The 27,144-nt window shown below is 32.1% G+C and overlaps 1 pseudogene; it reads right to left on the bottom strand.

Moving 5' to 3' along the window:
- Positions 1 to 5,207: 5,207 nt before the first annotated feature.
- On the bottom strand, positions 5,208 to 7,169 carry LOC149577359 (uncharacterized; annotated as a pseudogene).
- Positions 7,170 to 27,144: the final 19,975 nt, after the last annotated feature.

Raw genomic sequence — 27,144 nt, 5'->3', positions numbered from 1 at the left:
TGCCTCTTTGTGACCGATTTTCAAAATCTCCTCACTACACTTTCCAGTTGCCTTACTTTTTCATAATTTTTTGATTCTCTTTCAATTTTTCATTCACACATTCCTCTTACTCACAACAATAAATGTTGCCCTAAAACCCTTTCTTTATAGCCAGCTAACAAATCTTCTAGATCACAATCAATGATTCACATTCATTCTTTTTGCCACTTAATCTTTCCATTTTTTTAATTTTTCCATCACATTGCATAGGGATTAATGATACATAATCACATGTGTAATTATCTCCTTTAAATGTTCACCTCATACTTAGAAACATGATTCATTCTTGACAAAATGGTTTACCTAAGTGTTTGTGTCATTCCCACATATACTTTCCTAATGCTTGACCATGCTTGATTCTTCATGATGTCCCTTGGCATGAACTATACTTGGCTTGAACCATGTTACCCTCTAAACTGCTCAGCTAATGTAGCACTTGACAACAATTGGAAGGCTTGATGACTTTTGATTTTCTCGAAAACTATATCCTCCTCAACACATACTAAACTTATATACTTTTTCTTAATGTAGTTCGACCATCATTGTGGCTTAGTCATAGTTTTGTTCGACCAATTCTATCTGGTAAATGATGAAGTATTTTCTACTAATAAACAGTACTAAGGTTTCCTTTAGGGCCAACAATTTTATAGTTTACTAGAAATTGGTAATAACTAAGATATCGCTGCCTAATAACTAAGAATCATGAACCTGGAAAACTATAATCATAACCTAGTGAACTAGGTGATCTCCATCCTCAATTCTATTAATGATAACATTATGTCCCTTAATGGAATGTCAAAAGCCAGAGGTCTGTTGGACGAGAGAGAGGACAAGGATAGGGAAGCGGCCAGGGTGGAAGAGGATGCGGTGATAGTCATTACTTTCAGCAGCCTGGATAGGGAAACCCATAAGAGTTAGGAACAGACTATTGAGGGGACTCACAAAGTCTATGAAGTAGCTAAAACGATGCAAGAGCTTGAGCAAAAGATAGAAGAGTAGTCATGTTTTGTTTATTCCTATCTTTTTCTATTAGTCTACTATTGCTTTTTGTCAAGTTGGCTTTTTCTTATTCTTGCTTTTTGGATGTAAGTTGAACTTGCCTTTTTGTTGGCCTTTTGTTTTTGGCTGGGCTCTCATGCTTATTATCAACCATTTGACTTGTCTTTGTTTGGTTGAGCTATATATGCTTATTATCAGCCATGGTTGTTATTTTAACTATTGGGTTTTAGGGTCCCTATAAAACCTATTTTTCTTATCAAAAACTAAGATATTACTATGTATAAATTAGAATTTTGCTATGAGTCAGTAATGTAAGGAACAATGATTTGAAACTTTGCATTGAAGTATTTAATAGAGTTTATTAACATGAACACTGAGTGATTTTTGTTGATGTTTATGATGTTTTATTGGTTCTAAAATGTTTGAAAGAAACTATATGATAATTGAAGATAAATGAATCACACCCCCCCCCCCCCCCCCCCCCCCCCCCGCGCTCTTTCCTTTCAATTATTTTATAATTATCTACTAAATTTAAACATTTTATTTGAATATTTTCGAAGTCTCTTGTAAGTTTCTACAATATATATATTTTTAACCTTACATAAAATTTAATATCCAATGTATAATATATACCATTTCAAATAAAGGAACATAATTAACTCTCTCAAAAATAAACTCTTCCATGCCTAGTTGAACATATTAACAAACTTTTGGAAACTCCTTTTCTTTTTCTGCTTAATTTTTAATTTATTAAATATTTTCTTATAATTAAATATTTTCGTATTAGCTGATTAGATGTATGTACTTGTACCACCCTATCTAAAAACTCTTGAGACCAAAAATAATGTTTTCATCCTTAATTCATTTCTATCATAATTCTTATCATTAAAAAATATAGAATTGGAATGCAGAGAGTTGATATTAGATACATATGTTCAAATTCATCATAATGTAAGATCTCATCCTAAATTGTGGTCTTTTAATAGCCACATCTCCTTAGTTGTTTTATTGGCATTTGATAGATTTAAATAGAAATCAACATGAGACTTGGGAACTGGAGTCCTTTATAATAATTCAAAAACCCTAATTGAGGTGGTAATTTATCCACAATGACTCCTTCTAATTTGGTGACAACCACTTTCATTATAGCTTCTTCCAATACTCAATACTTCTTAATGTCAGGTGATTTCTTTCTTATATAAAACAAGAGCTCTTGTAGAGCTAGAGTCCCAGCCTTAAGAAAAAGCGTTGGGGATAATGAAGAGGGGTAATATAAATAGCAATAAAGATAGTTCTAGTTCAATATATTTGTATGCAATAGGGATCAGATAAATTTGTATGACCATTATAATTTGTATTCTAGATTTTGACATTGTAGTGATAAAAAAAATCTATATTAAAACTTATCATATAATTATTATATATATTTAGATTTTAAGAAAAATCCAAAATTTTATTTTTTTCAACTCATAAAATTTATGTCAAGTTTTCAATTGATTATTTGAATACATATAAATATAGTTGAAAATTTAAATCTTAAAAATAATATTAAATGATTACTATTTTAAAAACTCAAATATTACTTTGTTTATCCATTTATTCAAAAAATAAATATATCAACTTACTAATTGATTAATTAAGTCTTTTTTTTTTTTTCAAAAACTAGTGTATGCCATAAAATAATTTTTGATTTTTGATTTTAGAGTATTTATTTTTCAACTATTTTGAATTTAAAAACCACTTGATCTTTTTCAAAAAAATTATCTCACAATATGATCTAGGTCATAATCTAGAGAACCCTACAAGGCTATAGATAAGGAAAATCATCATACTGATGTTTATATTTTCAAGAATTTGGATGACTTGCAAATAGTATGTATAAACCCTAATAATTCTAGAGAATGCTTTAGAAAAAAAATTATTTCGAGAGTGTATAGTTATAAAATATAGATCATATAATTTGTAAACTTGCATGAGTAGATAAAAAATAAACTTTCAAACAAATCTCAAAAAGATGAGAGAACTGATTTAGTTGCATAAATGGAAGGGAAATAGAGAAAACAATCAGCCCATATCTTTGAAGAAAATAAAAACATAGTTCACAAACACCACATAAAATATCAATTATAACCATGAAAATGAATTTCAAATATCCACAACTATCAAAAATTTCAGTCATAATAATCACAATCATCAAATTTTAGTTTCGAAGAAGGTATATATAAATAGAAGGAAAAAATACATCAAAAATCCTTCAGAGACTTGGTAGGGGGGCAGACTTAAAAATTCTACTTGAAAAGAAAGAATCTCATCTACAAAATCTTTAAATCCTAATTGAAACTCTACAGTGAAATCTTTAAGTGCTAACCTAATGTAACATTTTCTTGCAATGGAATTAGCTGGGTGGTCTCTCTCACATGGTGTGAAGTGTAGTTTGAGTGAAAAGATTGTAGAAGATTGTGCCTTTTAATTTTCTTATTTTCTATTTTGAAAAATATAGATAAATAACTAGGAAATTAATGAGGACCAATGAAAAAGTTAGAATTATATACTATAATTGATTTTTAAAATTGAACCTTAAGAACTTTGAAATTAGGCATTAGTTTTTTCCATAAATTAATTAATAGGGGGGTCTAACATGAACATTAGTTCCTTGCCTTGTATAAGGCAAGGACTAACAAGATAAATGAAAATAGTGATCTCAAGGAAAATATCTTTAATTTTAACTCTATAAATAACTTTAGCACAGCACATGGTATTTTCTTCTCCACATCTACTAGTCATTGATGTACAAACTTCCATCTAATGTAGTTTGCAATCATTTTTTTGAGTGTTATAATTAATAGCTTCTTGAATTCAACAAATCTTGATGACCATTGTTCAAACAAGGACTCACTTACAAAAATTTACTTTTACACTTATTTTTGATAAAATAATTCTCTAACTATCAATAATTTCCCAAACATTAATAAAATGTATCATTCAAATAAATATATCCTCTTTGGTACCACTTGTTAGTGGAAATACATGGTAAAACTAAAACATAGGAATGAGTAGGATGATATACTACACAATAAACTTCTTTTTTTATTTTCTTGGTAAAAAATATTCACATGAGGCCCATTTACAAAGGAATATGGATATTTCTAGAATTAAATAGTTTAACTTGGCATAAATTGGAGATGATAATTTAGAAACAAATACACATGTCTAGAATAAAATTAAAATTACAATGAACATGACACAAATAAAAAAAACCATCAGAATATTCTAGCATTGATTCGATTGAACTTGTTCATGAAAGGAAACTTTATGTTTGAAAGGATCTCTTAGCCTTCTACTTAGCTCTCTTATTCTTAACATTGAGCTCTCTTGCAATCAATATTCTTTTTCTCTAATCTATATTATATAATCTACTTAGAGACCTCCATTGTAGTAACCAACTTATTGAACACCACAATTCCATGCTAATTTTTTCTTATCTATTTCTATATTTCCTTAAGGTCAATAGAGGTCATCTCCAAAATATATTTTCCTCCTCAAAGATTAAATTAGCCTAAATGAAATTCACCTCTTGTTCTACTATAGCCCATTTGCCACATATCTCTACTAAAAGCTCTTTATATAAGCCCAAACTGTCCCATCAACTACCTCTGAAGGTTAAAGTGCAATCTTGATCTGAAATTGTTTTTTATTCTATTGATCAATTCTTTAATCATTTTCATCTAAATAATAAATTAATAAATATAAATATTAAAAGTAACAGCATAATTAAATATAATATAAAAATAGCCTTTATAATAAGATATTATATAAATATAACATTCCAATAATTAAATAACTCCTTTTTAATTATCTATTGAACTTTCAAAAAACTCATATATAAATATATATATATATATATATATATATATATATATATATATATAAACTCATCTAATAGGACAATAGCCACCAATGGTAATACCCACTAGATCAAAAAATAATTATTAACTGAGACTTTAATGATACTAATATGAATGATATCTGTAAATAACTATTGAATCAATAAGATAAATTTTGTAATAATCAAAAAATAATAATTATTTAACAAATAGGAAGTTCGTATGAGATACCAAGCTAAAATCTAATCAAATTAATAACTATAAACATTGAAATCACACAAAAAGACAACCAAAAAAAACTTGTTAAAATATATAGAAATTTAGAATACATAAACTATAAAGCTACTTTACCCTTCATCTAATGAGACTGATTAAAGCAATCAGATACCTCCTTCGTAGAAGGAATAACGCTTTAGTTTTATACTACATTACATGATAGTCAATTATTATATTGTACAAAAGTTTAGCATTGCACGGTCTTGAGAAGCGGAGAGAGAGGTTGTAGAGCGATAGTTAAACATGGTTGCAGCAGCAGGAGGGCCAAGAGTGGGACTTGTGAGTCCTACCATCATCAGATTTGAAATTGCAAAGCCCAGAGAGCAAATCATGGGAGACATCATCACCTGAACGCATGAGGTTCAGGAGCCTACAACGCTTTGCTACACACCACACCTTCTCAACAATATCATCCACGAAACAAGACACACCGCACAGCCGGTGGAATCTCGCTCTCGTAACAACAAAATGTAAGGACTGACGTATAAATGCGAGGACGCCACACGAAGTAATTGCAATGAGACTTCCAAGAACAACCCAAGAGAAGGTCTTAGCCTTACGTGCCAGCATGGCGTAGACTGCGGTCATAAACCCATAAGAGGTGAAGCCAAAGCTCCAACAAACAACCAAACTGTTGACAGTCATGAACAACATCTTGTCCCCTGTGGTGAGCTCTGAGCTCATCTCCCACATGATACAAACAAAGAGGGAGAGAAAGAAGGCTACGCAGTCGAAAATGATGAAGAGCTTAAAAGAAACGAGGGGTATAAGAAGAGGGGTGCCTTGATCATCGTGCAGATGAGTAGGGCTGCCTTCATTCTCTTTTACTGCACTCTCCGAATTGAAACCGCCAGGGACAGTGAAAGCAGCGGCACATGTCATGCCAGCCGATAGCGCCGCCATAACTAGTTCCGCATTGCGTCTGTCTTCGTAGGCTTTGTTTACCATTAACCTCGCTTCCATGTACTTTTTATGGCTTGCCTGTGGTGCACAGTACATGAATCGCTTGGACTTCCCTCTAAAATCTCCAAGCCTTCTTATTGTCCTGAAAGATTCATGGTACTCCATGACCTCTTTTGCTATTTCAAACGGTGTCTTGCCCTCGCTGTTACGAACAAGCTTGTTCACCCCCGAACCTTCAGCAACAAATTCACCATCTATACAGCAAAATAAGGAAAAAGAAAAGAAAGAGGTACAATTAGTTGTCTCATTATTTCTTGTTATAAGTGTAGGGTTATTTGTGAATGCTCCGGTTATACTTGTATATCAAAAGGCGCTAAGAAATCATTAACCATTAAACATAAAGATTCAAGGCTCCAAAAACATCTTACGTGCTCGAATTTGTAACTTGCTGCGATGTGCAAAGGCGTGTCCCCTTCTCGTACAATTGGCTGGTCATGCTGGGGATCAGCTTCATGATTACCTACATTATCAGGATCATTTGCTGGCAGCTGGTACGGCTTATTTATAAGCTCTAACAAGTTTATCTTTCTCCTAATGAGATATTCAACAAGTTCGACTTGGTTAAGCTCTGCGATGCAGTGAAGGGCATTTGAAGTGTGAGTTACTAAAACCTCGACGGCTTCTCTAAAACTCAAACTCACTGCCAATTTTAGTGGACTTTCTCCCTCCAAATTGGCAATATCACACAAACTAGGATCCAATTTAACCAAAATTTCCACCAGCTTTTGCCAATCTTCCCTTACAGCTAGATGTAAAACCGTCTCTCCTTTTTCATCAGTGTTTATTATTTTGTTTATGAAACCTGCAGGAACCACCTCATTAAGCAAGCCAAACAAAGTAAACAGAGCTTTTAATTTAAATAATAAAAAGTGTAAGAAGAGATTGACCTGATTGTCGCAGCTTTGGTAGTATCTCTTCAGATGAAAGATTAGTCCGCCTGAGCTGGTTTATGGCAGAGACTAAATCACCCCTTTCACAAGCTTCAAAGAAGGCCGATTTGTTCTCCATTTAAAACAGACGAGTTCCGTCAAGTTGCAGCTCAGGAACGCCTTAGATCCTTATTGGCTATTTCTTTACCAGCGTCCTTGGCTGTTGTCTGAAAGTGTGAATCACCTTGGATCCTTATTGGCTATTTATTTTCCAGAACTCAACAGGAAGTTCGATTTGTCAGTATACCATCGTATTCATTCATGTTTCATCAATCTCTATGTGTGTAGCGTGACACCACCTTAGATTCCTCCAGTCACATCACTGTAATTCATCCCTACTTCTATTGAATAATAGTCCATATATATTGCTCCATAGACAACGCGTCATGAGCATCAAGATGGCACTGACTATATGAGGGAATGTTTGCACCCAGCCAGTGGCCGCTCTCTTTCCATAGTCAAGCCTACCAAATCATACATGCCAAGTACACAAGTGGCAGCCATCAATCAAATCAGCAGACCCGCCAATTTAACAGTTATCACTTTACATTTCCGATTGCTCTTAACCATTGCGTCACGGCATTTTATAAATCAAGACTTTGTCACTTTAGTATGGCATTCTTTTTGTTTGGGATCATATCACGACCAAGTTCAAAGACTTTGTAATTTTAGTATTGTATTCTTTTTATTTTTAGCACCAAAGTTTGGGATCATATAGCATGATCTATTATGAATGTAGGAGAGCAAACGATCATATAGCAAGTTAAAAATACTTATACAATAGAGAAAGAATATTATATTAAAATATGAATTGTAGAAATCTGATATACTTACTTGTCACTTTATTTTTGTTATTTTTACAGAATCCATATTATTAGAATAAATAATAACATAAAATATAGTACTCTATAGTTCAAAATTGGACAAGTTTCAAAATCTAATGGATGTATTATATGTGTGTACACTCCACAAATAAGTTTCAATAAATTTGACATACGAGTGCCATCGTACACAACTAGGATAAATTTAATTTGATGTGTTTGCATGAAGAATTGATGACATTATTTTATTGGACATTGTTGACTGCATCATATTTACATTAACTTTGTTGATGTAAGGACTGAGCGTAATTAATGTGTGTTTATCTTTTCAGTTTTTTATTGTCTTTTTCAATAGTGAAAAATAAAATTACACCTCAGGAAAATAGTCCTTTCAACAAGAAAAATTTAAAGTTATGGGGTTTATTTGTAATAATAAACATATTTTCTATATCAATATAAATACTTCTTACCATTGACAATTTTTTTATGGAAGTGAGATAATGGTAGACAAATATTTTAGCTCAACAAAATAAGTGAATGCATGTATTTGTAGGCATATTTCAGTGGAAAGACAGAAAAATTATAGTTAATTACATGAATACTTTAGCATCTTTGATTGTTTATTGGTAGAAGTAGTCGTATAACATAGATATTGACATATATGCCTTTCTTAAGTAGACTGCAACATGGTAAAGAAAAAATCTAAACCAGCAACATGATAATTAGATTTTTCTTATTTTAAACAACAAGGAATTTTTAATAGAAAGCATGGAGAAAAATGAAACAAAATTTCAATATAATACACAATGTATTCATTTTATAGGGAAATCTAGTTTAAACCTATTACATATTCCTTTAGTGGGAGACTACATAAAAGTCATGAGAGATTCATCTGACAAAGAAAATAGTTATTATGTAAATTTGCTATGGAAAATTTGTGAAAAGATGGCCTTCAAAAAAAAAAAACTCTACTCCTAAAAAATTCTCATATTTTTTCACCATATCACGACATATGTTTCTCTCTTAATTCACTAGAAGGCAATCAATCTCAAATTGAACACCCAGGACAAACACATAACAAGAATTAAAGCCATCAAAATTACCATGAAAATCTCTAAAATATTAGACAATTGATTGATTGGCCTTCAAATAGAAACTACATGCAACTGCTCAAATTCAACAAACACCACGCTTCAAGCTTCTAGGATGAATTAACTAAATGAAAAGTGTCACAACATCCAAGCATGTCAGGCTATGGATGTGTGAAACCTTTCCTTCACATGCTTACATTGTTACCACATTATTACAATTTGTAATGTGTCAAATAAATTCTGACATTGGCATTAATTACGTTATTACCCTTTCTTTTTTTTCTAGATTTTTCAATTCAAAAAATAAGATTTATAGCCATGAAAATTATTTTTATAGCCAAGAAAATAGTCTTGAACCAATTAGAAAAAATGATTTTGGTCCTCATAAATTAATTAAAAAAATATATAGCTCAGAAAGTTAAAAAATATATTTTCTTACTAAAAAAAGAAATAAAAGATGGGTCAAATAAAAACATTAGTTTTGTGCCTTATATAAGGCAGGGACTAATAATGATTATTTTAAATATTATCTATTTGGGAAAAAAATTATTTGTTCCCATCAAATGCTATTGGTTAAATTTTTTTAAGTCTGTTTTCTAAACCCTCAAAGAGGTTTATAAATTATTTTACATAAAGTAGTTAGTCTTAAATCATCTATCTCCTCATAATTTTTTTTTGTGAAAGTTAGTGTCAAGAGAGGGTTGTTAATCTTAGAAATTATATTAGAGCCTATTGTTGTTTGGTAGCTTCAATCATTTAAACCTATGAGACTATATGGATATACATGTCTCTCCATGTGTCATTTGTAACACACACACACAAAAGAAGAAGGAGATTGATGAATTTGAAAAGCATATACCAAAATAGTAATACAATTACATCTACAAGTGATCCTAAGAAATAAACATGGTATCAGAGCTTAGTTGCAAATATAAGATAAAATTTCCTAAATTGGTTTCTCTATGTACTGGAATTGGAACCTGTAAGAAACATAAGAAAATAAAAATTAGAAGAATATGGTAGAGAGCAGCCATGACTACATCTGTAGCCTCTATAATTTCCCACTAACCTACAGGGCTTGTGTTACACTCGCGCCTTAACCCAAGTTTCAAATCTCTCCCTTCCAAAGTTAAATTATGCAAACTCACAATAAAAGTATCAACATCACTTGCCAAAGATGACTTAATAGCATCATCAAATGAGAAGAGCCTTGTGGTCCTTGAGGTCAATAGTTTAAGTGGAAGTAATGGCAATAGAGCATCTAGATTTTGTGTGTAAGAGCAGTGAGAAAATGTTAGAGTTAGTCAAGGAAAAAAATAACATCATATATAATCACCCAGGCTAAGTGCGTTGGGATATTAACTATTAAATTATTGTTGAAAACATTGTCTTTGCCAAGCACTATGGATGGAGGTGAACAAATTTTCCTTTAGTGGTGACAAATACATGTGATTGAGTTTCAAGTGTCACCCTTATTTTATCTCTGAAGGAATGGACTTCAATTTCACCATAAGGATTTGATTGAGAAATATCGATGAATTATCCAAATCTAATAGTCTTGCTACTTGATGCAGGAGCATCTTGCATTGGAAAATTATTGGAAAAAAAAAAAAAAAAATTGGAGAGAGAAAGTGACGAAAATTAGAGGAGAAATAATAAAAAAAATAAAAAGGAGAAAAAGAAGAAAAAGAGGAATTTCTATTTTCGAGGTGCATAGGTGGCATAAAATAGAAAAATAAGAAAAATAGTTGTCATTCCATTAATCGAGGTGTGTAGGTGGAAATTCTAGAAGGTTTTGGATAAATCATGTATTTAATATTTGTTGGGTGCTTAGTTGTATTTGGGTGGGAATTTAATATTTATTTAAAGATAGTTGTATCCCACATTGGTTGTGTTTGTAATGTCTTGGGTTAGAAGTGCCTATTTAAGCAAGGCATATGAGCATTTATAAATCAAGCTCAAGGCGGAAGCTTGAGGAGTAGAAGCTCAAGGAGAAGCTCGAGCAGTGGAAGCTCAAGGAGAAGCTTGATATCATCTTGTGGGTGTTGTAAGGATCTTCAAGTATAATAAAATTTCTTGTGAAGCATTTTTTTTATTGGTCTCCATATTGTTGCTTTCTTGATTGTGAGTGGGTAAGGGTGGTGTGACCCTCTATCACTACTAAAGCTCCATGTTGGTAGTCATGGAGGGCGATAGTGCCACCATTGGAGGTCTTAAAATTCATGAGGATAGGAATGGACAAATACATAAATGAGTGGAGGAACCTTCCTACATGAACCCATTCTAGTCCTAAAGAACATCTCCACTCACCACCAGCAATTCATAGGGACATAAAAAAGGTACAATTAGAGGAATTTTGCAAACTGAGAAAATAACGAAAGCTAGACTATAGTACGATCTCCCATGTAATACAAGATATACACTATGAATAACTACTTGGTTGTTGATGTAGTCTTAGTATAGTAATACATGGAAGGAAAGATAAGAGAAAAAGAATTGTATGCAAATAAAGGAAATTATTATTAGTGCTATGTTAGATGTATAATAGTCCAAAATCCTCACAAATCATGCTATGCATATCAAAATAATGGTACAATCCCTAATGTTAGTGGGCAGGTAAGTAATATTCTACATGAGGTACATGCATTTTCAATTTCAATTAAACTTGGATTAGTAACATCATACTTATTTCTAAATCATTAGTATTATTATTAAAGAAACCTATAATATTATATGAAATGGAAAGATAGAAGAATACCAAGAAAAGGAAAATTTGATTTTTTAATTTAAAAATATTTAAAAGTCTTTATGAAAAGCTAAAATATGAGTAATCCAAGTGTTTCGTGGAGAGTCATTTTTAGAGATACTATCTCTAAAGTATATTATAAGAGATAAGTTTTTTTAATCTTGACAACTATTTTTAGTTTTTGTAGTTGATCTCTTATACATTTTATAAAAGCTATTTGCCTTGATCTTTTTCTTTGAGTATGTTATTATAGTAAAAGTTAGATTGATATTAGATTTAGAGTGAGTCTAACACTTATTTAAAGAAAACATTGAAATAGGAGCTTAGAAGTATGATAGTTAAAGGAAGGGCTAGTGCAAGAAGTTGGGTCTCACTTTTGGCCAAAAAGTGGAAGTGTTTTTCCTATTTTTGAAATATATTATGAATTAATGCCAGAATTTGAGGCATTTAGAGATTAAATGTATAAAATCTTTAGACATAAAAACTATAGTTTCTGGAATTTCCTTTTTGAATATGTAAATTATTTGTATACCCATATGATAGATTATTCTTTTGGTATGGATCTTTAAAAACCATTTTTAAAAAATGCTAGTTTAAGGACCATACCACACTCATGTATGAACACGACAATTTGACACAACTAAATAAATTTCTGTGAATCCTTTTAAACAAAGTTACCTAACACACCAAAGATTGATGAGAATAATTTCCTATAATTATTTAATGAATATTTATTTATTTATTAATTTTTAATTGATGATTAAGCTAATTTCTAAAACCTCTTTTGTATAGACACCATAATTTAATTAAAATTTAACTTTTTTGGTTTTTTTTTAACTTCAAAAGAATTGTGTAAAGATTGATGAACTATACATTATTTTAAGAAATATGAAAAATTAAAAAAAGTTATTAAAGTTTTAGCGAATCTCGCTATTTTATGTTTAAGAGACATTTTTTATTAATAAATAATGAAAAAATAGCAAATGAACTCATAACACTATAAAATTTACATTTTTGAAATCAGAATAGTAAGACCTATAATGGGTATTTGTTTTGTCAAAAAATTCAATGGGAAAGATTATATAAAAATTACAACAATATTTGAAATTGTTGATTAATTGTCTTAATCAAAATTTGATACATAAAGGCACAAGCTTGGTCCCACCAAGCCTATTCCATGTTGTTCCCCAAGGTAAAACCTGATGCCAAAGGGAAATTCCTGCCCATGGCATTAGAATCGGGTACCCCAATTCTAATATAGCTATTTTACAAATCAAGCACCCAATTTAGAATTGGTTACCTGATTGTTTAAAAATTAGGTACCCAATTATTAGGTACCTATTGGGCCCGAAAAGATGCCCCAAAAAGCACTTATTTTACTACTTGTCACAATTATTCTATTTTCTTCTCATCTTGCACAATTTGCAAGCTATTGATTTGAATTCAAAATTGGTGCAGGCATGGGATCAAAATAATGAAGAAAGAAGAAAACAAAAATTCTAACTAATGAGGAGATTGTAACAAAAAAAGAGAATGAGGCACAACATCAATGAGAGTGAAGACAAAGAATTAGAGAGGTGAGCAATGTTTTAGAAGAGAAAGATATTGAGGATATTGAAGAAGAGAACCCAATACAAGGAGATTTAGGTGCACATTCTAATCAAACATTCAATACAAGTGTGTCTCCAAACCCTCAAGTTTTTTCTCATGATGAAATTGGTAATTTGGTAGAAGCAATTTACTATTTAAATGATTTAGATTTTCTTCATGAGAATAGATTGTCAAATGATCATGTCATGCTTTCTTCATGGCCATGCTTTCCTGCCCCCTTAGGGATTTCCATCTAGGGGGAAGTAATGTCCCCACCACCTCTTCTAGCATGGGAAGGGTTAGCCTCCAAGGTATGAAAAATATAAGAAGGGTTGGGAGGGTTGAAGCTAGACTTCTTGCCAATTTCCTAGTGGGGTTTCTTCATCTTAGGCGGTATAATGTCACTTTCAGTAGACTCTGAGCTAAGGACCTATTTGGGAGGGGACTTAAACTTCTCCATTTGGAGGTGTTTGTTGGATCTACAAATACTCTATTTTCTCTTCCTAGTATCCGTGACGGAGTGTGTGAGACTAATTGTGACCTTGAGATTGGGGGTTTAGCTGAATCTTTTATGGCTAAGCCCAGGGCTAGGGTCAATAGAGGCTTGAAGGGTAGCAGTAGCTAGAGGGTTAACTAGGAGTGGAAAATTTTGGGCAAGGTGATGGGTATACAAATTTTTCATTAAACCTTGGTGGATGAGGTAGAAGGGTTTTCCCTCCTTCTTTCTCCTAGCTTTGAAATACTATCTTCCAAAGAATTGAACAAAAGGAATGGAAAAGAGATTTGAACCAAATTTCTAAAATGGTTGAGGATGGGAAAATGGTAAAAATATAGTACCTGAAACTAGTCCTCTAGAGTTATGTATCTCATAATAGCATAGCCGATGACATCCTAGGGCTTAGAGAGGTGTTCCCTAGAAAACCCACCATGCATGTGAGCCAGTTCTTCATTGAACTTGAAGAATTTTCATAGGCTGGTTTTATCATTCACGTGAACTTATTTGCTCTAGTTCTTGCCACCCATGGGAAACCCACCAACCCTAGCAATAAGATCCTCAGTGATTTCAAAACTCATCCCATTGACGACCACCCTACTGTCATTCCACAAATTGAAGTACTACATAGAGATGTTTTCCTCATGTTTTATCTCCCCTTCCATAAAGGGTAACAGGTTGCCCTCCCAAAGATTAAAAAATCACCGCTTCACTCTTGCAAATGTATTCCTCCACTCCCATAAGTTCAATACATACCGCCACCCAACTCTTCATATTTTTTCCACCAACTCCTCAAAAAAATTTTACATTGCTGAGTTGTATGTAAGATAGTTTTCAGAAGTTAAATAAAATATACTCAAGATGCAAATGTAGAGGTAGTAGAAAGCCATCATAAGGCCATAAGGTTTTTTTAAGCCAAAAAAAGCTCTTTCCCTAACACATGGGAATTGTCCCTTTCTTTCCAAAATTGCACGACGCTAGCTGTAAATATAGTGGGGTAAGAGTGAGGTGTCATTATTATCTTTTATAGTTAGATTTATCAATCTTAGAAAATCCATTACCTTCTTCCTTTTGTGGAAATAAATAACATTTACCACAAGGAGAAGATAAAAGTGTATCCACATATAATATTTCCAAATGTGAATTTTATGAGCCCTTTTGCTTTCTCACTCATGCGAAAACTTGAAAATGTGTCACATATTGTGATGATTCATACAGAAGTGTTAAAATTACTTTCACATTCCATCAATAGTTTAGTTGATGATGGAATAAGGTTGATGTCTTCCCATTCAATTAACCTTGTAATACTATGTTGAAATTAGCCAACTCATCTACCATGAAATTACCTTCATGGTAAATATGATTCTCCTAGATTTCCTTGTGTTCCTTTGCCATCTTAAAGGTTTCCTCAATTATCACCTTGATTATCTTAAAATTTTTATTGTCCCCTTTAACGACTTTGATAATTAGCATCAAATCACCCTCAACCATCAACTTGTTAATTCTTTGTTAACTCACAAATCTCAAACCTCATAGAAGAGCTAATGCTTCAACTTCATTATTTGAGCCACCCCCACAGTTTCTAGAATAAGCCATAACCATTTTCCTTATAAAATTACATAAAACACCCTTAGTAGCAGAACTTCCCACGATGCCTGAGACATCAAAATTAAGATTAAACTGTCTCTGGGGGCAGGTTCCACACCATATTCTTCCTAGACAAGGATTTGGAGCTATCAAACTATGCCACCATATCTCCCACTCCCCAAGTAGAAGCCCACTACCTATCAAGTCTACCTAGGGGGTTCGGGGAGGTTTCCATCACTAGATTCCACTACATTCCTTTAGGAGTCTAATAACCTGTTGCGCCACCTCTAGACTGGTAGTAGCTTTATCCTTCAATAATTTGTTATTCCATTCCTTCTAGATTTCCCATGAAACATAAGGAGGAATTACTAACCATAAGTTATTTAGGTATGGGTGGGAACATGGGCCATTCCAATGAACAAACTATCGCAGACCTTCATAAGCACACAATTGGATTCCCCATAATGCAAGTACCTCCCTCTAGACCTCTGAGGCAAAAGGGCAATGAATAAGAAGGTGTGATAGAGATTCTACATCCGAAAGACAAAGGAGATGACAATTTGCAAGCTGACATCCTCTCCTTTAGAGATTTTCCACTGTAATGATAGATCCATGTAACATCACCCACAAAAAAATTTTTATCTTTGGGAGGATCCATGGGTGCCAGACCTTTCTCCAATCTCCCTAGGCCTCTTGCCCCCCAAGGCAACACATGTATGTTGAATTCACCGTGAATTCCCCCCAGGCAGTAAACTCCAAACCATGGAATCCTCAATCGAGATGAGGGGGATCCTATAATTATTCCATAGGTTTTGAAATTCCAAAGCAAGACCCACCCCCACAAGAGCTTGGTGCTAGATCCCAATGCATTGGCATTCTAGGGTGATATAGTTTCGAGTCATGGATCCATAAGCTCTGGTCTATGTCTCATTCAATGGGAGGAATTTAGTGTGCTTGAATGGGTAATCTTGGAGCCATTGATCTTCCCATAAATGAATGGTGTCACCATTCCCAACAATCCAATGACACCCCATCTTAAGAATTTTCTGGGTGTGCACCAAATAATTCCAAATTTTAGAGCCTTGGAGAAGAGCTTGGGACCATAGGGCATGATGAAATGATTCTCCTCCAAGGTACTTGGCCCTCACAAATTCACACCAATTACCCACTGAATTCGTCAACTTCTAGCCAACTTTGGATAGGAGGGCTTTATTCATATGTCCAATCCTTCTTATATTTAAACATTTGGGGTCTTTAGGATAACATACTTTTTCCCAACTTACCAAACTCATCCTCATTTTTTCTTCAGTGCCAGATCAAAAGAATTTATGTTGTAGTTCTTCTAGGATATCTTTTAACCTTCCAGGGAGTTTTAAAATGGATAGTAATTAAATTGGGATGCTTTGTAGGGAGGTAGAGAGAATCTAGAGTTTCCCAATGCTGCTTAGAATCTTACCTTTTCATCCCACCAGTTTTCTTTAAAAGAGTTCCACAAGACCAATCTAAAACTGATTTGGAACTTCTTTAATTGTGAGTGGGAGCCCAAGGTAAGTGTTTGGGAGAAAAAGCCTCCTAGAATTCTAGAATTCAAGTAACCTTACCTCTTAGGTTGGTAACAATGTTGAAGAAATACACTTTTTGTTTCTAATAATTTATGCATTGACCAGAAACCTCTGCATATTGGTTTAGAAAACTTTTCCACTCCCTAGTTTCATGGATAGAGGAGATACCGAATAAGAAGGTGTCATCCAAAAATGGCTAAATAGTTTTAGAAGGACATAAGGATGCAAGTCAAACACCTCTTAACTTGCCAACATTGTTCATTGAAAACAAATTTCTACGAAGGAGCTCAGCCACAATAATGAAAAATATATGGGGATAGGGGGCCACCTTGGTGTAGCCCTTGGGATGAAGAGAAAAAACCTAAAGAGTCCCATTAACAAGCACCAAAAGGTTTGATTGTTACATTTAGGTGAGGAAAAGTTTTAATAGCCTCATCTCCTCAAAATTTGATAACTCCTCACATAAGCGCCGTATCATGATTAGTATTATAAAAAAAAATGTTACTCTTGAACCAATAGTGGAATCCATGGGTGAAAGTGTGAAGGAGATTGGATGGAACACAAAAGTACAAGGAATTAGAACAAGTATAAGAAGTGATTCATTAAAGATGATAAAGATTTAGTGTGTGTTAAATCTAATAATAGATATGAAAGATTTTCGTTCCCCCATCCTTTTTTTGTCATTTATTTATGGGTAATGACATATTTTACTTTAGAAGGGCATTTTACAACCTTTTATGGGTACTATTTCCCTCTACTCAACCTTCTTACGCACATAAATAGGATGAATGTTCCATTTTTCGTACTTTTCTCCTTGAAAAATAACATTGCCAATTGTGACAATCTCCCACTCTACCAAGGGATTCCTTCTATTCTATATGAACATGTTTTCTCTCATTAGCTAGGGTTTGTGAGATGCTTAAATTTTGATAAAAAAATCTTTTGTTGGGTAGGGTTCCTTTACTTGGATAAAAGAGATAGGACCTAAGCCCTTTCTCAATATCCCCTCCATCTTTATTAAATGTGAGAAGAAACTTAAAAGTCCCAAGGTCAAAAATTTTGAGTTTAGCTTTAAGGAAGAAACTCTTCTGGTGGAAACTCCTTACCAAAAAAGTAATGAAAATGCCAAAATTAACCTTGCTTCTAACCCCCAAACCCTATAAATTAGAAAGTGAAATTATTGATGTTGAAATATATGAGTCTGAGTCTGATCACTGGAGTAAAGATTTGAACCCTAATGTTACTGAGATAATATATCACTTTGGATTGAGTGAAAGTAGATTAGAGTGGTTGCAAAGAAAAAGGAAACTACTAACATGGAGGATAGAAATAATAATACCCAAAAAATTGAAGAGGAGGAAGTGATTTATGAAATGAAAAAGGAGATGTCTAAAGGTAATCAAGAGGTGTCTAACCATGAGGATGGGTACTACAAAGATGAAGATGTGGAGAATATAAAGAAGGCCTAGGAAGAAGAACAAGAGTCCTGTATTGAGGTCAATTTGAGGATGGAAGAACAAAAATAGTGTAAAGTCACAACTAAAAAGGAGGACAAAGAGGTGTCTAGAATTTGACCCTTGATCGGGTCAATGCTAACCTAAAAAGAATCAAACAACAATTAATGAAACACGTAGACAACCATCAAAGAAAAATAAGTTCTTTGAATAGTATGTACACAGAAGCTATAACTAATAATGAATTTGGCCTTATTGGCAATACCAAGTTGAAGGAAGTTGGCGAGGAAAACAAGGATAACCAAGTTGAGAAACATGACTTGACAAATTATAATGCCTTAATTGAAGACTTCAATATGTTTGTCAAGGATTGGGAAGCCATCAAGTAGACCTAATTTGAATGGCTAGACTCTAGGGAGTCTATCATTTTTTTTTCATATACTTGGTAATTTCATTCTTTTATATTTAAAAATATTATGTCAAAGTTTCGGGGATTAAACTCATGACAACAATATATTTTGCTAGTTTAGTTTTAGTTATCTCATTGACTGCTATAGTAGTTATGTTTTTGGTGGTCTATGGTTTGAATGATAGCGTTAAAAACTTGACCATTTTTAATAGTTTTGATTGAAGGCTTGTCATTTAACTATTTTAGGCCCTTGTTGTTCTAACTCATTGCTTGACTGCCATGGCTAGACTATTGTAGATTCTAAAACAATTATTAGAACTCTATAACCAATTAAAGTCTATTTAATATAGAGAAAATAGTTAATACCAATAAACTATTATAATGTTCAAACTCAAAAATTATAATTAGTTCTAAATAAAAAGACAAGTGATCTAACTACCTGTTTAATTTTAGTTAATAGTTTGATCTTCTTAATTATTTTATTTCCTATTCATTCCTTTTTCCATCATCTTTCCTTGTTTCTCCTATTTTATCTTGCATATCTGATAATTGTACATTTTCTACTACACTATTCTCTTTTTCCATGACAATTGATTTTGTCAATACTTTTTTTTCAATATAATACTATTTATAGGTCATCCATTGAAATTTTAAATAATATAATTTTTTAATATAAAAGTAATATATATTGACAACTATGTATCCTAACTTTATCAAAACTCCAATCAATTCAAAATAAATGAAAGAGTAAAGAAAATGTTAGATCCAATAAGTGCAAGACTCCAAAAAGTTAGATTACTCCTCCATCTGTCGGGAACATTTGTTTTACGTGCAATTATCATTTACTCTTTATATTTGAGCACGGATTAAATTCCACATAACTGACTGCGAATAAATAAAGTTTATCAAAGTGCACATTGTATTTTACTTTGTCAAAATATATTTAATTTATTCCTGTTGTCTTCCTCAATCATTCTTTTGGTTTGGAACCTTTTTGCTACACAATACCTTACGATTTTAAAGTCACCCGTATATAAGCCCTAAACTTCAGGAACGTTTATCGAGCATATACTATTTAGCTGTAAGGCACTGGCACTGCAATGCATGGATATCTTTGACTATAGTTTCCATCTCGCTCATCACCCTCGTCCAGCTTTAACCAAGTTTAGCTATCGCTCTACAACTTCCGCGGCTCACTACTTCTCTCCATTTCTATTCCTCCCTCCTATATCCGTCCACTGTAATTGGCACTATCATGTCATAGATATAGTAATGGAATGTTATTATCAGCTCCTTTTAGTAAAGGGACAATATGGTACTTGTAATGGAATATTTACTAGTCATATATATATATATATATATGATAAGGTTGTAGAAGTCTTGGATTCTTCACTATTCTATTAAAATTTTGTTTGATTCTTAAAATATATTATTTCTATTACTAATAATAGCATTTGAATTAAGAGGATAGTTTTTAATATTTTAGAATTCTTCTAATTTCTATATTATATTTTACATTCAACATTTTTAGATTTAACTCTTTTTTATTTCTTTGTTTCTAAAAATAAAAATCTTCCTAATAAAATTCTAGAAGTTTATGGATGTATCTAATACCTCTATATAAATAGATAATTATAAGTTCATCCATTATGGAGTAATTTGGTTCTTGTAGCTTCTATAATGAGTGAAACATTTATTTATGTTGCAATACTACATTTCTTTCAATTTATCATCTACTCATCAATCATTCTATATTATTTTTTAGTACTTTTGAATTTTGAATCATATTCATAATATTTATATTTTGAGCATAGTACTAATAAATTTATACAAACAACAACCTATAATATATGTTATTGTAAAACCTACAATGAATTTTTAAATAAATATTGATGTATTATTGTTGACTAGTTCATGTTAGGACAAATCCCCTCGTTGATGATGTAATGGTTCATAAAATAGGTCAAAAGCATCATACATATTTGTGAATTAATTTTGTTATTTTTATATTTCCAAATGTATTTACATTTTTTATTTCAAACAAATAATTAAATGTATTTACATTTTTTTATTTTAAAAAAATAATTAAATGATTGAATTTTTTTTTTTTTTTAAATTTTTACTTTACAACTAATTTATAGTGAATCAAAAAATTTAAAGGACTCTTATTTATTTGTTTATTAGATTATCCTATCTATTTTTAATAAGTTGATTTTAAAAAAAAAAAAATTCAAAAAATAATAATTTGAACAAGAAACCAAAAAATATTTATAGATATTTTAAAATTTATATTTATTAATATCCTAACAATTATTATACCTAAGATAAAAGAAGACAGTACTTATAAGTTACACAATTGTGATATTATGTTCCACCATTCATTGCTCATATTAAAATAAAAGAACTATCATTTAAATAATAGAAAATATAAAGATAACAAATAACTATGAGTATTATAGAATAAAGAAGAATTGCTCTTGTCTATGTATCCTTCTATTACTGGAGGTTGTGTGAATTGGGTTTGAAGGCTATGGGAATTGAGTCATGACAAAAGAGATCCATTTTTGAATAGAAATTACAACAAATCAAGTCCTATAATATGTGTTATAATGAATGTTTAAGAGATAATTTAAGTATTGTTTGGTGCATTTTGCATTGTAAGAAATGAGCAAGGATTAAGAATTTAGATAGCCAAAAAACATTTTCTTAAAGAAGTGTACAATGGATTAAAGAAATGTTTAGAAGAAAATATTTAAGGTTTATAAATTCAATGGGACTTGTAACAAATGAGAAAAGACAAAAAAATCCAAGAGCGTGAAAATCTTTGTATAATTAAATGCCCGATGACTTAAATAAATGTTTACAAGAAAATATCCAAGGTTTTGGAATTTAGGGAGCTTTATATGTAATTATAAACACCTTAAGGAACATGTCAATATAGAGAAAGAAATTATACGATTTTCTAGGCATAATATTTGGATTAATTAATAAATTGAAGAGACATATAACCAACTATGTATAATGAGATAAATATGGATGTCAACTAGTTGGATAACTAGGAAAGCAATGAAAGAGACCAAACTATACTGAAATAGAATTTTTTATAATGAAAAAGTCACTACCTCTATATTTATACTTCATGTATGACATAGCCCCTTTGTGAGAGTACCAAAATTATACAAAGTTTTTTGGAGATTCACGAAACTATATATAATTATTTTCTTTGACATGTTTGTCAAAGATGTCAAAAGTTAAGGCAATATGATAGGTGGTGAGTTGCAACTATATCCAATTTTATTCACAAGAATCAACTTCTCCATGTTTTTTACTATATCATTTTTTGCTAGTAAAACTATATTATTCATTTTGTTTGATTCATGTGTATAATCATTCATTATTAAATGTGATTTAATTAAGTGGGAAAAGTGTTTATGTATCAATTTGGGACAAATGAAATATAAAATAATAATAAAATTGGCATTCAATTCACCCCCTCTCTTACTTGTATAAATATTCACCAACATTATCTAACATTTTATAGTAACTTTACTAGTGTTTTAAACTACTATTTGAAGATATTGAGTCACTTCTTTTCTTTTCCTATTCTCAACTCTCATTCATTTATTTAAATAACATTGTAAAAATAATTTTGACTCGGTCTTTACTTTCTTAATAGTGGAGCATCTAAAGGATTATCTCTATTGAGAAAATGTTCATCCCTATAGGAGATGTACTAAGTTTATGAAGAATGTCTACCAACATTACTCCAACTTCTCCATTTACCTTGAAGACACTCCTTTTGATGAGATGCTTGTCTTCATAGTCAGAAATAGACCACCTAAAATAAGAAAAATAAACTTAGAATTTAGTGTATAGCTTGAAAAGAGATGATAAATATTCAAAACATGTTCCATCTAATGCCTATGTTCTTGATTTATATAAATAAATATTTTTAAAAAATGAAAAATGAAAATTTTAGAGGAGCTCTACAATTGTACAACTCTAGAGGGTGATGTGGTTCCTTTTAGAGCCATACTCGTTGTAGGCTTCATGATTTTCTTTTCTTCATCCCTTGTGTCTCTTCGCTTACTCCTTGGGATATGTATCTCTCTTCATGTCATCATTTTCCATCATTTTGTTTTGCATCCTTTGTTTCAGTATTACATTGTTTAGTTTCTTTTATCAGTGGTGTGTTGGTTCATAAGTTGGGTCTTATGTCCTAGGAATAGGGCTCTCACATCTCTTGATGTAGTTCATCCAAGCAAGAGTTAAACACAATAGGTAATGATGAGAATACTAATGGAATGGATTTTTTTTTTTTTAAAGATTCTTTGTAATTTCAAGTTTTTTATGTTTAAAATTTTAATGTTAAACTTTTTGGGTTTAAACACTCATGCCAACAATATGTTTTTCTAATTTAGTTTTAGTTATCTCATGGACTACTATAGTAGTCATGTTTTGGCAGTTTATGGTTTAAATGATAGTGTTGAAATCTTGATTGTTTTTAATAATTTTGATTAAAGGCTTGGCATTTGGCTATTTTGGGCTTATTTTGGGCTACTTTTGTTCTAGCTTACTAATAGACTATCATGGCGTAGGGCATTGCTAGTTGGCTATAAGATGTTTTATTGGTTTAGGGTCTTTCCATGCCTTCTCTATCAAAAACAAAATTGTCTATTCCAAAAAAATGATGAAAATCTTATATTTTAGAAAACTCTATAACTAATTAAAGTCTACTTAGTATAGAGAAAATACTAATACCAACAAAATTATTATAATGTTCAGCCTCTATAATTATAATTATTTTGTAAAGAAAAAGATGAGTAATGCCACTGCTAGCTTAATTTTAATTAACAGTTTGATCTGCTTAATTTTTTTATTTAATTTATTTCCTACTCATTCCTTTTTCTATCATCATTCCTTGCTTCTCCTATTTTATCTCGCATCCTATAAATGTGCATTATCTATTGCAATTTTCTCTTTCTCCATTGCAATTTATTTTGGCAATACTTTTTTCATTATAATATTACTCATAGGTCATGTAATGTAACTTTACCAATGTTTTAGCTACCATTTCAAGATATTGAGTCACTCTTACAATGAAAAATGTTTTGCTTTTCATATTTATCTATTCTCACCTCTCATTGATTTATTTAAATATCATTGTAAAAATAATTTTGAGTCAGTCTTTATTTTCTTTATACTGGAGCATCTAAAGGACATCTCTATTGAGAAAAAGTTCATCCCCACAAAAGTTGCACTGAGTTTATGAAGAATGCCTACCACCATTACTCCAACTTCTCCACTGACCTTGAACACACTCTTGATGAAAATGCTTGTCTTCATAGTAGGAAATAGACCACCTAAAATAAGACAAATAAACATAAAATTTCGTGTATAACTTGAAAAGAGATAATAAAGATTCAAAATATGTTCCATCTAACGATGTTTTTCTTATTTACATAACAACGCATTTTTTTTTAATATGAAAATTTTTAATTTTAGAGGATCTCTGAAAATATACGGCTTCTGGAAGGTGACGTGTGCCTTCTACAACCATTCTCACTGTAGGCTCCTTGAATTTCCTGTGTCCATGCTTTGTGTCGCTTTATTTACTACTTAGGATCTTCAACTCCCTCCATGTCATCATTTCCATCATTTTTTTACATCCTTTATTTTGGTTTTAGATTGTTTTAATTTCTTTTTCCTATGGCATGCTGGTTCATAAGTGGGGTCTTATGCCCTTGGAACCGGGCTCTTCCAGCTCCCAGTCAGGTTCTCCGAAGTGAGGAATAAACACACTCGATAATGATGAGAATGTTAATGAAATGGATATTGTACATAAAAAGGATTCAAGTAGCGAAGCCATGGCCAAGGGTTCAGAAGAGAAAGAGAAAACTAAAGCTAGGCCAACGTGAAGAGCAGTGGTTGCTGACAAATTGAGGCCCGAGTGTCCACCCTCGACAGTGTTAAATGGAGTTTTTTAGGAAGTCCGGGGAAGGTGGATGACCCTCCGCCAATGGACATTTATTGGATAGGAAAGGAAAGGAGGAAAATGTGTTTGTGGGAAATAGTTGAGGTGGTAAGCATTCTTCCCATGACCTTAGAATTTTCTCCCTATGCATAAATGAGGACAAGGTTAAAGCAATCAGGAAAGAACAACTTTGTTTTGAAAGTTTTTTCTATTTTTTCTCTGCGTATTGATAAAGAGCCTCTCCCATCTCGTAGATTTTTTGATGACTAGATTTCTAATACGTAGGGTAAGAAACCTAGCATTCAAGTTCGTTTCTATAGAATGATTCGTAAAGGATTATTTTTAGTTTTCTGTAAATCACATGGCATGCAGAAAAGAGTATTAGAAAGGATATTATAATGTGAATCATTCCCTTTTAAGGATTTTTCAATGATACTCTAAAGGGAATGTAGAGCAAGTCATAGCCTGCTCTTCCCTTCATGGAATAGAAATTAAAATTCTACAAACCAAATTCTATTCATTCAACCTCTTTTGTCAACTTTTCATATTGAAGCTTCTAAAAATACATTACCCCATTTGAATGCTAAGATTTTTCTTTCTCTATCTTTGCATATAGATTTTCCTAAGATTGTTTCAATAGAATTAGAAGAAGAAGGTTTTGTGTGGTAAGTTTCCTTATTGGGGAACTCAAGGCTTTGCTTTTGCAAAAAAAAGGGTATATAAAAAAGAATGCCCTTCTTGAAATACTTTGCAAAAACCCTAAGTTTTGTTGGAAATGATTGAAATGATCATAAGAAAAGTTGTTGGAATGATATATGGAACTGGTAAAGAATGTTTTCAATCATTGTTTTTTCATTGATGTCAAACTTGCTACTTGTAGGAATGACAATTGCTTTAGTGATCCAAATACTATCAATTAGTTGATTGTCAAGGAGGAGGCAATCAATAAGATGTAACTAGAACACCTAGAGAAAGGTTGAAGTTGTGATGTTGTAATGAAGTACAAGGATCAACTAAGTCATTGATGAAAAAGTGTATTTGATGACATACTATAAGATACAGAGAATGGGCACACTGAAACATATCAAAGATGTAAGGTTTTAGCTAAGACATTTGTAAAGCTCAACTAAGTTCATTAGAGAGAAGGAGTCGAGCAAGCTAGTATGTGCCAAAAAAATTCTTAGTAAGTGTCGAGTAAACTTCAAGTGCTGAGCAAGTTCAAGTGCTGAGTAAACTTCAAGAGCCAAGCAAGTTCAAGTGTCAAGTGCTATCGAGTGTCGAGCAGAGATAGGTGCTGAGTAACACTGAGATGCTGAGCACTAGTAAAACCAATAGTGTCGAGTAACACAAAGATGCCGAGCACCAGTAAATCAATAATGCCGAGTTGCTGCATTATTTTGAAAATCAAAAATTCGTCAGATCTAAGCTGACAAGGTTGTTATCTAAAAGTTTGTAAATTAAAATGGAAGATAAGAATGATGAGCTGGTGGCATAGAACACCATATAAAACATTTTTAAGAATACAACTGACGAAGTTTGAAGATAAGAACAAGATATGAGGTAGATACATTGCATCCTACCTAGTCTGTTTGAAACCCTAAAATTGGAGAGGGAGAAATGAGCGGCAAAGGAAAATTACATTTCTATTTAAGGAGTCATAAGTTAATAAGAGAGAGAGAGAGAGAGAGAGAGAGAGAGAGAGAGAGAGAGAGAGGTGGTCAAGCATGAAAGCATGAAATGTTGAAGAAGGTGCTAAGGAGATAAGAGAGCATAGTGACTCTGTTTTAGTAAGAAGACTCCTGATATGGATGCATTGGTACAATGAGTTAGAAGACTCAAGGAGATGAAGCTTGAGAAGAAGTCAAGTAGTCAGAGCTGAAGTGATTGAAGCCAAGCATTAGGATTGAACTAAAAGTGTGATCTGAAATCTGCAAAGTATGTTGTAAGTTATATCAGATCAAAAGACCATTATCGTTACTTTCTAGAAATTGTAACAATAAAGTTTAAATCCTATGGACTTAGGTTGGTTTAATAGCTATGAGATAAATCCTTTAACAGGGTGAAATTCCAAGTGAATGTTCTAAAGTCCTTTAACCAAGCCCATTCCTAACAGTTTGGTGAAATCCTCTAACAAGGTCACATTTAACAGTGTGTTGTAAGGCTTTTACAGAGCAGGCTTTTAATAGGGCATCACTTCAAAAGAGTGAGAATCAAGTAGCATGTTACTGGTGGTTTTTCCCAAATTAGGTTTCCACGTAAATCATTGTGTCATGTGTTGATCTTGCATGTTGATTTACTGTAACTTGCTAATATGGTTGATTTAAAAG

This window comes from Cupressus sempervirens, chromosome 1 (assembly GCF_028749045.1).
Source record: "Cupressus sempervirens isolate cs-2001-9-10 chromosome 1, ASM2874904v1, whole genome shotgun sequence".
Lineage (NCBI taxonomy): Eukaryota > Viridiplantae > Streptophyta > Pinopsida > Cupressales > Cupressaceae > Cupressus > Cupressus sempervirens.
The sequence above is the reverse complement of the archived record's forward strand: the minus strand, read 5'-3'. Positions and strand labels throughout refer to the sequence as shown.